Raw genomic sequence first — 14,849 nt, forward strand, 5'->3', positions numbered from 1 at the left:
TCGGGAGCACGAGCAGCTCCGCGAAAAGATGTACCATTATCGCTATAAATGTGATAGCACTGACAACGTCGCCCAATGAAACGCCGTAAAACGGCTAGAAAAGTGTCTGATGAGAGAACCGAAGACAGCTCGAGATGATTGGCCTTCGTTGCCATGCAAACAAATAGGCATATGTATGCTTTCAAAATCTTAGATCCTCTCGTTCTACTCATCACAATCGAAAAAGAAACTTCGTAATCTACTCCGACGCTCGAAAAAGGCTTAATTTGGGATATGCGCACTACCGAAAGATCGCCCATAACAGGTTGAACGTGTATTGGTTTCGCTCGAAAACATCGGTTACATTCAAAAAAAACTTTACAGATATTCCGATTGGCGAAGAATATACAATATTTTTGTATCATAACATTATGGATAGACAATATATCCAGACGCAAATATTTAATATGAAGACCTTCTATTATCAATTGAGTCAATCTGTGATCACCAGGAAGAAGAGCCGGGTGTATTTGTTCAAACTTGATTCGTGAATGGACTAATCTGCCACCCACACTCAGGATTCCCTATTTATCAAGAAAATGACTGAGCTTAGGAAGAGTTTTTTTTTTGAGATAAAAGAGCTATTTCTCTTGAAAATACAAAATTTTTAGTGCTCTGTAGTGGGGATCAATCATACGCATGATCCCCAGTTCAATGATATTGTAGATTAATGTAAGAGGACAGTGAATAAAGAGATACGAAACACAACATGGCGCTGCGAACAGGATCGCTATAAGTTAATCGAAATAATTAAAAAAAGTGAAGTATCAATCAATCAAATAATGTCTGGTAGTGTATTACCTAAATTGAATTTAAATCAAGGCAATCCTGCCGAACAATGGACCGAGTGGTTAAGGAGCTTCGAAATCTACCTAATCGCTACGGAAACGAATAAGAAAGAAGAAAATATCCAAATAGCACAATTGCTTCATTTTGCCGGACCAGAGTTGCAGAAAATTTATGCTACATTCACCTTCGTTGAAGAAAAAAAGGATAAAGTGCAAACTGTGATTGAGAAAATTAATCATCACTTCACACTACGACAGAACTTAACCTATCTCCGATACAAATTTTTTACGTCGAAACAAGCAGACGATATGCCAATGAAACAATTCATTACCCACTTGAGGAACTCAGCTAACAACTGCAGATTTGATACCCTGACAGACGAACTTATAAAATTAATGCTGATCTGTGGTACTAATAACAACGAAATTCGTCGGAGATTACTTCAAGAAGATGACGATGTAGATTTAGAAAAAGCCATCAAACTATGCTCAATAATCGAAGAATCAAAGTCACAAGCTATGAAAATGGACCAGCAATATCAGCATACATCCATGCCGAGCTCAAGCAACTCCGTAGATCGAGTATTCGAGGCCCGCGGTAGGCCTGGTCGCTACAGGTATCAGAGGTTACGTTCCCGGACCCCAGAAAGAAACGCAAGTAAATCACGTAATTGTGATAAGGGTGAGACAGGGTTCATTAATAATTGTAAACGTTGTGGTAGTGATCATCCGATTAGAAAATGCCCTGCATTTAAAAAATTGTGCGGCAAGTGTAAAAAACTTAATCATTTTGCGAGCATGTGTCGTGATAACAAACAATTTAGAATTCGATATTTCTTTCGATTCCAATTAATCACATGAGGAAATTATTTATATTAATGATGTAACGGAAACCAAAATTAACTCCTGGCTGACAAAATTGATAATAAATGGAAAGAAATTAACTTTCAAATTAGATACCGGTGCTATGGCTAATATTCTACCTATTGAACATTTCAATCAGTTAAACATTCCATTTTCAGAAATAAAAAATTCCAAAATTGTACTTAAATCGTATACTAAAAATATTATCCCTGTACTTGGTAAATGCCTCTTGAATTGTGGCTACAATGGTAAGGAATATTTAATTACATTTTATGTGGTGAATGACATGACTGAACCTTTGCTGGGTTTGAATTCTTGCATAGCACTTGGTTTAATTTCTGAAAATGAACCAGATCTAGAAGAAACTGCTAAGGTAAGTTCATTAAAAATCATCAGTCATCAGTCATTATTGTCGGAATATGCAGAGATTTTCACAGGAATTGGCTGTATTGAACCCCCATATCAAATAAAAATTGACCCTAATGTTACTCCAGTTATTTCACCTATAAGAAGAGTTCCCTTAGCATTGCATGAAAAATTAAAAATGACTCTGAATAAATTAGAAGAATTGAAAATAATTCAAAAAGTTGAAGGCCCTAGTGACTGGGTACACCCTCTAGTAGTTGTTCGTAAACCTGATGATACCCTGCGTGTATGTCTTGATCCCTTACATTTAAATAAAGCTATCAAACGTGAGCATAGCAAATTATTAACTTTTGAACAAATCACAGCCAAATTGAAACATGCCAAAATTATTTCTAAATTAGATTCCAGTCAAGCCTTCTATCAAATACCGCTTGACGAGAAAAGCAGTAATCTTTGTACTGTTGGCACACCCTTCGGTCGCTATAGATTTTTGAGAATGCCTTATGGTATAAAAATTGCACCTGAAGTATTTAATGACAGATTTAGACAGATATTTGACATGGATCAAGTGGCTGTTTATATTGATGACATAATCATTTGGGGTGAAACAGCCGAAGAACATAATGAAATTTTGAATAGAGTGCTGAATGTTGCTAAAAAGTTTAATGTGAAGTTCAATTCGAAGAAATGTATATTTGGTGTCTCTAAAATAAAATTTATGGGTCATATTCTTTCAGAAAACGGTGTTGGTATAGATCCAGATCGTATCGTAGCAATAGAACATTTTCCAGAACCCAAAGACAAAAAGGACATTCAACGACTTCTTGGCATTGTGAACTACATGAGCAAATATATAGTTAATTATTCTTTGCATACTGAACCTTTGAGAGAGTTACTCAAAAAAGAAAATCATTTCACATGGGAGGAACATCATAAGCTCGCATTTCAAAAAATCAAAGACAGCTTAATAAATAGCCCCATTTTGAGATACTTCGACCCTAATTTAGAAATTGTTGTTTCAGTTGATGCTAGTATGAATGGTCTCGGAGCTTGTTTGCTCCAACAGAATTTACCTGTTTATTACGCATCCAAAAGCTTAACTGATTTCCAGTCATCTCAAGCTCAAATTACCAAAGAACTGCAAGCTGTTTACTTTGGACTCACGAAGTTTCATGATTTCGTTTTTGGAAGGCAAGTTATTGTTGAAACAGATCACAAGCCACTTATTTCTTTGATGAATAAGCCACTGAATAAAATTCCCGCACGCCTTCAGCGTATAATTTTATATCTTCAAAGATATAATTTTAAATTAATCTATAAACGTGGCAAAGATCTTATTTTAGCTGATTCACTTTCGAGAGCGTGTATCAGCTCAACAGCAAGTGACGAAATCGATTTGAAAGATGTTATTTGCGTAGTCACAGAGGCCAATATTTCCGATGAATGTCTAAGAAAAATCAAATTTGCTACCCAATCCGATCCTGAATTGCAAAAATTGAAAACATATATATTGAACGGCTGGCCCAATAATAATAAATCTATTGTGAGCTATTTGAGAACGTATTTGAAATATAAAAATGAACTTATGACTGATGATGGAATTATTTATCGTAATGCAAGTGCTGTTGTACCTATCAAAATGAGAAAAGAAATTTTACAAAAAATACATTACAGTCACCTAGGATATAATAAATCTATAAGTTTAGCGGAGCAATTCGTATTTTGGCCTACAATCAGAAATGAAATTAAATCAATGATTGATAATTGTTCAGTATGTCAAAAATATCGAGCTTCTCTTCCCTCAGAACCATTAAAATCTCATAATGTTCCTTCTATTCCTTGGTACAAAATAGGTTGTGATCTTTTTGAATGGAAGGGAGTACATTATTTAATAACAGTAGATTACTACTCCAAATTTATCGAAGTTGAACAATTGAATCGTAACATTAGTGGTAATAATGTCATTACAAGTTTAAAGAAAATCTTCGCTCGTTTCGGTGTCCCCAGGTATTTTGTTAGTGATGGAGGAACTCAATTCACATCAGAACAATTTAAGAGTTTCGCGAGGCAATGGGATTTTGAACATATTTTAATATCTCCAACGTACAGCCAATCCAATGGAATGGCTGAACGTCATGTACAAACTGCAAAGAGATTGGTAAAGAAAACTATAGAAGATAATAAAGATTTTCACCTTGCACTTTTACAATTGAGAAATGTACCATTATTCGGGAATAGTTCACCTGCAGAAATTTTGATGTCTCGTTCTACAAGAAATCCTTTATTACCTACTAATACTTATAAATTGAATTCACATTTAATAGAAAAGAAAAGATATGAAAAATTTTTGAATGATAATGTTAATAGTCAACAAAGTCATTTCAATAATAGAAATGGGGTTAGACAATTGTCCGATTTAGCCCCAAACACAAGAGTCTGGGTTCAATTACAACCGAAATCAATTTGGCAGCCAGGGTTAGTATTGGAAAGATTAGAAGATAGAAGATATAGAGTTATTGTGGAGGGAAAAGGAACATATGTAAGAAATAGAAAATTTTTAAGACCTGCTTATTCTTCATTCAAATCTCACAATAATGATACAGACAACATTTGTAGAAATAAAAAAGTTGTTTTCGAAAGTGAGCAGAATGTTCCTAATATATGTAAAAATTTAGAAGCTTTGAAAGGTTTAACTGGAATTTGTGAAACAGATTATGATTGTGAATTTCGGGATGATTTTTCAGACAATGTTACTTCATATAGGGACTGTGAATTGCAGGATAATAGTTCTGATAATGTTAATTCAGATAGGGAAAATGATACTACTGATGAAAATGAAAAATCGAAACAAGAAAATACTTATATTTTGTCCAACGATAAAAATGTAACAAGAAGTGGTCGAATTGTTAAAAAACCTGATATATATATATGTAAATAATTTTCATTTGAATTTTGTTTTCATTTTTAAGAAAGGGAAGATGTAGTGGGGATCAATCATACGCATGATCCCCAGTTCAATGATATTGTAGATTAATGTAAGAGGACAGTGAATAAAGAGATACGAAAAACAACATGGCGCTGCGAACAGGATCGCTATAAGTTAATCGAAATAATCAAAAAAAGTGAAGTATCAATCAATCCAATAATGTCTGGTAGTGTATTACCTAAATTGAATTTAAATCAAGGCAATCCTGCCGAACAATGGACCGAGTGGTTAAGGAGCTTCGAAATCTACCTAATCGCTACGGAAACGAATAAGAAAGAAGGAAATATCCAAATAGCACAATTGCTTCATTTTGCCGGACCAGAGTTGCAGAAAATTTACGCTACATTCACCTTCGTTAAAGACGAAAAGGATAAACTGCAAACTGTGATTGAGAAAATTAATCATCACTTCACACCACGACAGAACTTAACCTATCTCCGATACAAATTTTTTACGTCGAAACAAGCAGACGATATGCCAATGGAACAATTCATTACCCACTTGAGGAACTCAGCTAACAACTGCAGATTTGATACCCTGACAGACGAACTTATAAAATTAATGCTGATCTGTGGTACTAATAACAACGAAATTCGTCGGAGATTACTTCAAGAAGATGACGATGCAGATTTAGAAAAAGCCATCAAACTATGCTCAATAATCGAAGAATCAAAGTCGCAAGCTATGAAAATGGACCAGCAATATCAGCATACATCCATGCCGAGCTCAAGCAACTCCGTAGATCAAGTATTCGAGGCCCGCGGAAGGCCTGGTCGCTACAGGTATCAGAGGTTACGTTCCCGGACCCCAGAAAGAAACGCAAGTAAATCACGTAATTGTGATAAGGGTAAGACAGGGTTCATTAATAATTGTAAACGTTGTGGTAGTGATCATCCGATTAGAAAATGCCCTGCATTTAAAAAATTGTGCGGCAAGTGTAAAAAACTTAATCATTTTGCGAGCATGTGTCGTGATAACAAACAAATAAACAATTTAGAATTCGATATTTCTTTCGATTCCAATGAATCACATGAGGAAATTATTCATATTAATGATGTAACGGAAACCAAAATTAACTCCTGGCTGACAAAATTGATAATAAATGGAAAGAAATTAACTTTCAAATTAGATACCGGTGCTATGGCTAATATTCTACCTATTGAACATTTCAATCAGTTAAACATTGCATTTTCAGAAATAAAAAATTCCAAAATTGTACTTAAATCGTATACTAAAAATATTAACCCTGTACTTGGTAAATGCCTCTTGAATTGTGGCTACAATGGTAAGGAATATTTAATTACATTTTATGTGGTGAATGACATGACTGAACCTTTGCTGGGTTTGAATTCTTGCATAGCACTTGGTTTAATTTCTAAAAGTGAACCAGATCTAGAAGAAACTGCTAAGGTAAGTTCATTAAAAATCATCAGTCATCAGTCATTATTATTATTAATACGGGAGACCACATGATGGATTGGGACAACACTAAAATTTTGATGACAGAACCAGACCATTTCAAACGAAAAATTAAAGAGTCTACGTGAATTCTATTAGATCAAGATAATAATTTGGCAAATTGTTCGATAGGAATAGATCATTTTTGGATCAATTTACTAAAGAAGGAACTGTCATCCGGTAATTTCAAAATTAAATGAATCAACGTTTCTGTGCAGTCTCTATTTCTGTGTGTTGACAATTAATGTCAGACAAAAAGCGACAATTCAGAAGATTTTCAAAAGTAGATTTTTCCGTCTGATGAAGGAGTCTGATATAGACTCCGAAACGTTACGAAAAATTATAATTTCAACGTTATTTATTTTGAGTTCATTGTCAGGCAACAATTTTTTCTAGTTAATTTGCTCCTGACAAATTAGTGCAAGAATTTACGCAGGAGCAAATCGTTGATTTCATTTTTAATTGATTTTGTTTCAGAGATTGGGAGTGAAAACCCTAAAAAGTTTATGAAGAGAATCAGTCATTATTATCGGAATATGCAGAGATTTTCACAGGAATTGGCTGTATTGAACCCCCATATCAAATAAAAATTGACCCTAATGTTACTCCAGTTGTGTTTCGTATCTCTTTATTCACTGTCCTCTTACATCAATCTACAATATCATTGAACTGGGGATCATGCGTATGATTGATCCCCACTACATCTTCCCTTTCTTAAAAATGAAAACAAAATTCAAATGAAAATTATTGACATATATACATATCAGGTTTTTTTACAATTCAACCACTTCTTGTTACATTTTTATCGTTGGAGAAAATACAAGTATTGTCTTGTTTCGATTTTTCATTTTCATCAGTAGTCAAAATCAGTTTTCCTATCTGAATTAACATTATCAGAACTATTATCCTGCAATTCACAGTCCCTATATGAAGTAACATTGTCTGAAAAATTATCCCGAAATTCACAATCATAATCGGTTTCACAAATTCCAGTTAAACCTTTCAAAGCTTCTAAATTTTTACATATATTAGGAACATTCTGCTCACTTTCGAAAACAACTGTTTTATTTCTACAAATGTTGTCTGTATCATTATTGTGAGATTTGAATGAAGAATAAGCAGGTCTTAAAAATTTTCTATTTCTTACATATGTTCCTTTTCCCTCCACACTAACTCTATATCTTCTATCTTCTAATCTTTCCAATACTAACCCTGGCTGCCAAATTGATTTCGGTTGTAATTGAACCCAGACTCTTGTGTTTGGGGCTAAATCGGACAATTGTCTAACCCCATTTCTATTATTGAAATGACTTTGTTGACTATTAACATTATCATTCAAAAATTTTTCATATCTTTTCTATTAAATGTGAATTCAATTTATAAGTATTAGTAGGTAATAAAGGATTTCTTGTAGAACGAGACATCAAAATTTCTGCAGGTGAACTATTCCCGAATAATGGTACATTTCTCAATTGTAAAAGTGCAAGGTGAAAATCTTTATTATCTTCTATAGTTTTCTTTACCAATCTCTTTGCAGTTTGTACATGACGTTCAGCCATTCCATTGGATTGGCTGTACGTTGGAGATATTAGAATATGTTCAAAATCCCATTGCCTCGCGAAACTCTTAAATTGTTCTGATGTGAATTGAGTTCCTCAATCACTAACAAAATACCTGGGGACACCGAAACGAGCGAAGATTTTCTTTAAACTTGTAATGACATTATTACTACTAATGTTACGATTCAATTGTTCAACTTCGATAAATTTGGAGTAGTAATCTACTGCTATTAAATAATGTACTCCCTTCCATTCAAAAAGATCACAACCTATTTTGTACCAAGGAATAGAAGGAACATTATGAGATTTTAATGGTTCTGAGGGAAGAGAAGCTCGATATTTTTGACATACTGAACAATTATCAATCATTGATTTAATTTCATTTCTGATTGTAGGCCAAAATACGGATTGCTCGCTAAACTTATAGATTCATTATATCCTAGGTGACTGTAATGTATTTTTTGTAAAATTTCTTTTCTCATTTTGATAGGTACAACAGCACTTGCATTACGATAAATAATTCCATCATCAGTCATAAGTTCATTTTTATATTTCAAATACAGTCTCAAATAGCTCACTATAGATTTATTATTATTGGGCCAGCCGTTCAATATATATGTTTTCAATTTTTGCAATTCAGGATCGGATTGGGTAGCAAATTCGATTTTTCTTAGACATTCATCGGAAATATTGGCCTCTGTGACTACGCAAATAACATCTTTCAAATCGATTTCGTCACTTGCTGTTTAGCTGATACACGCTCTCGAAAGTGAATCAGCTAAAATAAGATCTTTGCCACGTTTATAGATTAATTTAAAATTATATCTTTGAAGATATAAAATTATACGCTGAAGGCGTGCGCGAATTTTATTCAGTGGCTTATTCATCAAAGAAATAAGTGGCTTGTGATCTGTTTCAACAATAACTTGCCTTCCAAAAACGAAATCATGAAACTTCGTGAGTCCAAAGTAAACAGCTTGCAGTTCTTTGGTAATTTGAGCTTGAGATGACTGGGAATCAGTTAAGCTTTTGGATGAGTAATAAACAGGTAAATTCTGTTGGAGCAAACAAGCTCCGAGACCATTCATACCAGCATCAACTGAAACAACAATTTCTAAATTAGGGTCGAAGTATCTCAAAATGGGGCTATTTATTAAGCTGTCTTTGATTTTTTGAAATGCGAGCTTATGTTGTTCCTCCCATGTGAAATGATTTTCTTTTTTGAGTAACTCTCTCAAAGGTTTAGTATGCAAAGAATAATTAACTATATATTTGCTCATGTAGTTCACAATGCCAAGAAGTCGTTGAATGTCCTTTTTGTCTTTGGGTTCTGGAAAATTTTCTATTGCTACTATACGATCTGGATCTATACCAACACCGTTTTCTGAAAGAATATGACCCATAAATTTTATTTTAGAGACACCAAATATACATTTTTTCGAATTGAACTTCACATTAAACTTTTTAGCAACATTCAGCACTCTATTCAAAATTTCATTATGTTCTTCGGCTGTTTCACCCCAAATGATTATGTCATCAATATAAACAGCCACTTGATCCATGTCAAATATCTGTCTAAATCTGTCATTAAATACTTCAGGTGCACTTTTTATACCATAAGGCATTCTCAAAAATCTATAGCGACCGAAGGGTGTGCCAACAGTACAAAGATTACTGCTTTTCTCGTCAAGCGGTATTTGATAGAAGGCTTGACTGGCATCTAATTTAGAAAAAATTTTGGCATGTTTCAATTTGGCTGTGATTTCATCAAAAGTTAATAATTTGCTATGCTCACGTTTGATAGCTTTATTTAAATGTAAGGGATCAAGACATATACGCAGGGTATCATCAGGTTTACGAAAAACTACTAGAGGGTGTACCCAGTCACTGTTTGAATTATTTTTAATTCTTCTAATTTATTCAGAGTCATTTTTAATTTTTCATGCAATGCTAAGGGAACTCTTCTTATAGGTGAAATAACTATTTCATTGGAAAGTGTTTCTGAATCGGATAGGGTAATTGTACCCTTGATGACACTTTTCGATTTATATTTTTATGACTTTTCGGATTACGACAATTGAAACAAAACGTTTGACATATACTGAATATTCTCTGAATTTCATCAAGAGAGGAAAATTGGTTCAATAAATCCTTAATAAAATCCGAACTTCGTTCAACAGTGACGGTTAAAACTGATGAAAGTTTTTCGCAATCTGTTTCCGGTAATAATTCCTTATCCTTCAATCCTTTGTTTTTGGTGTAGCAGGAGGAAAATCTGCAAGTCAGACGAACCACCCTCTCCTGAGGGGGAACAAGGGTGCAAGTGTGGTCCTTCTCACTCTCCTGAGCTCGAGACCCAATAAAAACCCTTAACTGCTTCTTGAATATTGGTCCCAGGTATTTGCCTATAAACCTTTCATCTCTTATTCGGTTTTCTTCTCGCACACTATCGTGCTGGGATTTATGTGTTTATCCTTTATGGGATAACACTTTATTGGATTTTTCAATAAGTTTATGTTCTTATTTTAATCTCTTCTTAATTGATCCCTTGGTCTACTTCGGTAAATTCGCATTCTCTTTTTGTCTTCCTCAAACCAAGGTGCATCTATTGCACATCGTAGCAGTTCATTTTTGTCTCTTTCGACATGTGGCTTCTTCTTCCTATTAGAGGGTTGAGACTATTCATCGCTGCTTTCGTTTTGTCGATTGCTTGTTTGATATGACTATTCCAAGTAAGTCCTTTGTCGAGCGTTATTCCTGAATATTTGGCTTCATTTTTCCAGTCGATCTCTTCGCCGTCAAATTCTAGATTCGTTGTGGGTCGCAGTCTTCTCTTCTGAAGTTATATTGCTTGGCTCTTTTGTCCATTGAGCTTGATTTTCCACTTTATGCAACGGTCATTTGTTTCGTCAATCGTTTCTTGTAGAACTCGTCCTATTGGTCGCATTCAGCGGACGGAGCGCAAAACGCTTCTGCTACCCATCGGTAGCGGTAGCGGTCGGGAACATGTTGAACGTTCGCTGGCAAGCCGAGATAGGATAAGGCAGTCCAACGAGCTGTCACTATCAGCTGATTAGTTGAGAAGTCTGTAGGAAAGACGTAAACAAACGGATTTTTTAAGTTTCGTTAACCTTGTGCTGGTTAAGTAAGTTTTTTTTTGTGAAAAACATAACCTAGAATTCTGACGAATTTTTTTGTTGCTCTAGTATATTTCCTATAACTTATTTAACATCCTTCTTTATTACCTTCTTTCAATTTTAATTTCATTTTCCTCAACAAACTCAAGCTCGTGCATCTTCCACACTAAATAACAACTACCTACTCAGTTCAAGTCCAACTTTCGCTCCTTTCCGCTACCGCTACCTAGCACAAATCAAATCCGCTCCCAAAAGTGGCGTCCGCTCCAGAACGTGTTGAGAATGTAGCGCATATGTCACCGAACGTTTACGCTAGCGTTTGGTAACAGTTGCGCAACTGTTTCGTCCGCTGAATGCGACCATTACTTCTGGGTTTCGGTGTCGAGTTGCTATGCCTGTGTCGTCAGCATATAACGTTAGCATGGTTCTTGGATTCTTCGAAATATCGTGAATATATATGTTGTACAGAAGTGGCCCAAGTACTGAACCTTGGGTTACTTCAGCCTCTATATCTCTTGTTGTGGAGCATTCTCCTTCCACTTTCACGTAAAATCTTCTATTTTTGAGATTATTTCGGATCAACTTGCATATTTTGATCGAATATCCAAGCACATCTCATCTTATATTTATCAATCCTTCATGCCATACCCTGTTGAATGCTCTGGCTAGTAAAACAAGACCTGTAGCTTGTTTATTTTGGCATCCCCTGTAATGTATTCTGTGAGCCTTAATAATTGTTGCTCAGTTGAATGCTCTCTTCTGAATCCGAACTGTTCTGGTGGTATTAGTTTCAGATTTTCGGTTTCCTCATTTAGCCTCGTGACTATAATTCTTTCTACTACTTTTCCTTATATATACATATAGATATAGATATAGATATAGATATAGCTCACTCAAAACAAAAACTCTAGTGTAATCTGTTTTTACGGTAGAGGTATTAATTGGAAAAAAATAAATAAATTGGGAAGGATTCTGTAGTGCACATTTCACATTTCCTCCTAGTAAGCCAGACAAATATCAGGGAAAGATTCGCATTAGCTGTTGATTGGAAAATTATTTTCAATGAAAAATCAGAGCTAATACGAAGCTTCTACAATTTTCAGTCCTCGTATTTTCTAGTATGTTCTAAGTCACTGCAATATCTTGGAGTGTAGCATATGGAAGATATCTCTGAGCACTTCTCTTCTTCACTGTCTCTTCACTCGATGATATTTTCATTGACACTATTTCACATAAGGCTCGGAATGAATTTTTTTTCGATGATTTTATTCAAGTCTGAAATTAGATTATGTTTCCATAGAAACATTCTTGTCAAAACCTTAAATCAATAACGTGATTTTTCGAATCTTTTCTGCAGCTTTGCCGCCAATATTCATTTGGAATTGGAGTTGGCGCAAATGAATTAGAATTAAGCTACCCAAAAATCCAATATTTGCTCAACTAAGCCTGAAAAATTAGGGAAAACTCGGTAATATATCAAGATCATTCACGAGTGATAACGATCCGCTTGTTTCGAATGCAACGACACCTAACCATCAACTTTAGAATTATGTTTCGTGTTTAGTATACCATCCCAACAGACGGCACTGTATACAGGAGTGATTTATCTATATTTTTAAGTTAATTTAGGATAGGGTACTCTAACGAGTTGTCAAAATCAGCTGAACGTTCGTTGCCGTGAGGCGCACAAAGCATTTTACTGAACCTGTGTGTGTTCAACTTTCTGATTTGTATAATTTCGCAGATAATGAGAAAATGCATTTTGTTGTGTAGTCAAGTGTGGAAGTAAAGGTGAAAGGAAAAATGTGAAATTTTTTAAAATACCTGCTGGCCTTTTAGGAAAAAAAACTCGATTAAACGACTTGTCCATGATTAGGTGATCTAACGTCAGGAACAATTTTTTCGCAAAAACATGCACAAAACAAAATGAAACACTACTCAAATTCGACCGAAACAGCATGAGAATCAATGAAGGAAACAGCTTGTGCGCCCCACGGCAACAAACGGGCAGCTAATTTCGACAAATCGTTAAAGAACCCTATTTTCTCTGATCATCGATAAAATAGCTATTTATGTAACAAGTACATAAATTATGGCAAAAAGACGAAAGTCGTAGCCATTTGCGCTGCAATAAACATATATATTATTATTATTATTACATAAATTAGGTCTTAACACACGAGTCCAAAAGTTTATGCCAATAACTTGGGCAAGTCCATAAATCCATCCTCATTATGTACGAGTCGCATACAAAGCTTTATGTTCGAATGAAATGCAGAAATTTTATTTTCTGAAATGGCTTATTACTGAAAAACCTTAGGTGTGCTTTTGATTTTCTTACTTTAAGCACCAGCGACCTTAGCAACCTTAGTAAACAAAGTTGTTTACTTTCTTAATTTTGTGACAAATATCATAACAATCCAAGAAATGGATAGTGCTGCAGAAGAAAGCGTAGAAAATTCCGTCGCAAGCGCCAAAAAATCTCTTTCACCCACTAAATCAAAAAGTGCTTAAGAAAATATGTATTTGGCCTACAACAAGTGGTGTAAAACGAAGAAAATTGTGATCGACAGAAGACAGTATTCTGGCTTACTAAAATAGTGTAGTGAAAGCTTAGAAAAGTTTTCGCTATAGACTAAGTACTCAATGTTACGAGCAATAATCAATTTGAATGACGGGATAGACTAAGTACATTACCCAGAGTCATTCCTTAAACGAAAGGCAGATGGACCCAAACCGAAAAAATCTCTGACCCTAAGTAAACAACTCACCGACACAAAATCAAAAAAAGATAGATCCTTCCTCATACTGTCTGGTAAACAGCAGAATTTGGACTCAAAGGAATAATCAGGAGGCGTCTTCGAACAGCTCATATTACCCGCAGTCGATTTTTTATAAATTTTATAAAAGGAAATGCATTGTGCATCCAGTTGGACTGCACAAAATTGACAGAGTACTAAGCGTCGTTGCGCAATTTCTCTGTTTGGAGGAAAACCTTTCTTCATATACCGGGCACTGTTTTAGAGGAACATCAGCAACAATATTAGCCATTTCCGAAGCTACAATGGAAAGTACAAAGCGGCTGGGGGGCTGGCGTTCGTCGGCCGTAACGGAAGGCTACATAGATGAATCGGTAAGTACTAAAATAAGTGTTACCACCAGAATATTGGGCCAAGAAGTAGATGATGATATTTTGGTACGAGGTAGTAGCAATGATGAAGCATCAAGAGTCTTGCAGATCGAAAACTGTGTTTCGACTTCCTCAGGCATGCATTTTCATAATAACAAGGAAAGTATTTTTAATATTCACTACCACACTAATGTTTAGAATAGTTGAAATTCATAATTTTGTTTTTTGGTCGAAGTTAAATTCTTCTTCCTTGAATAAAGTGTTTGCATCTACTATATTTTCTTGACAGTTGGGTCCAATAAAGTGGTGTCCAATAAAGTAGTCAAGTGTGGACACTAAACGAATTCATGAATAAAGTGTTTGTACACGACTACCCTATAATCCGTACCTTACGGATGAGCTTTCAGAAGCATTATGATTATGTCATATAACAACCCGTGTATAATAGGTGTTGAATAATGAATCATTATTCAACAGGTTGAAGTCTATCAAACGATTTGAAATAAATGCTATGAAATTTTT

The 14,849-nt window shown here is 34.9% G+C and overlaps 1 protein-coding gene across 1 annotated transcript in view; it reads right to left on the reverse strand.

Moving 5' to 3' along the window:
- LOC123307848 overlaps positions 1 to 14,849 on the reverse strand; it is a 46,439-nt gene that overhangs the window by 5,299 nt on the left and 26,291 nt on the right. The gene's annotated exons all lie outside the window — the stretch shown is intronic.

The sequence above is a fragment of the Coccinella septempunctata genome, chromosome 2 (assembly GCF_907165205.1).
Source record: "Coccinella septempunctata chromosome 2, icCocSept1.1, whole genome shotgun sequence".
NCBI classification, from domain to species: domain Eukaryota; kingdom Metazoa; phylum Arthropoda; class Insecta; order Coleoptera; family Coccinellidae; genus Coccinella; species Coccinella septempunctata.